We start from the raw sequence: 875 nt of genomic DNA on the forward strand, positions 1-875 counted from the left end.
TCTTGAATAGAAATTCGGTCTTATAGAATGTTGGTATATCGCACCTGGAACATGCACATAAAGTATTATCAAAATAGAACAGTAAATAAGCACGTAATAACAAAAAAAAGAGCAAAAACTAAAGCGACAAGCCCCGCCAATAAATATGGAAATCGCAAATTTTATAGTATATCTTTCAAAATGGGTCGATTGTCATTTTCTTTCTACGTTTTCTAAGATTAGTTTCATCACAGAAAACAACTTAGGGTCATCAGGGGTATCTAAACTAATTTTTCAAGTTTCTTGTCCTCAGAAAAAAATAGCTTTTTCGCTTTTCTCTGGTTTGGTTTTTTATATATAAAGTTACTATAGGCTTTATTTTTACCTTCATTTATCTGGTGTTCATATCTTTTATTTGTAAAATGTAATAAGTGAATAAATAAATAAATACAGTAAATGATGATACAAATTGGTTTTTTATACTTGGTAGAAGTTATTAACATGTTTACGCTTGTCTGGTTTTGTGATTTTTTGTTTTGCGAGACGCAGTTCATCTGTCACCTACACACGCTACACGTAATAATATTTTTTTTGGTTCATGCATACGGCGGCATCGGTCATACTGTTTATTTGCTCCAAACTCTTCAACCGAAATTACAGAATGATTGGAAGTCCCTATCTGAAAAGAGGAGTTTTGGTGTACTATGCGTACCACCTTTATGCACCCGGTGCGGTGTAGTAGACTTGAATGGTGGTACCCACCTACCTCCAAACAAACTTTCGGTAATGAAGAGGTTAAGAAGATTCCAAAGCGTGTTGCTAAATGTAAAGTATAACTTTGACCAAAGAAAAAAAATTAATAATAAATTAAACTTACAGGATCTGGATTCTGATGA

Source organism: Macrobrachium nipponense, chromosome 27 (genome assembly GCF_015104395.2).
Source record: "Macrobrachium nipponense isolate FS-2020 chromosome 27, ASM1510439v2, whole genome shotgun sequence".
In the NCBI taxonomy this organism is placed as follows: domain Eukaryota; kingdom Metazoa; phylum Arthropoda; class Malacostraca; order Decapoda; family Palaemonidae; genus Macrobrachium; species Macrobrachium nipponense.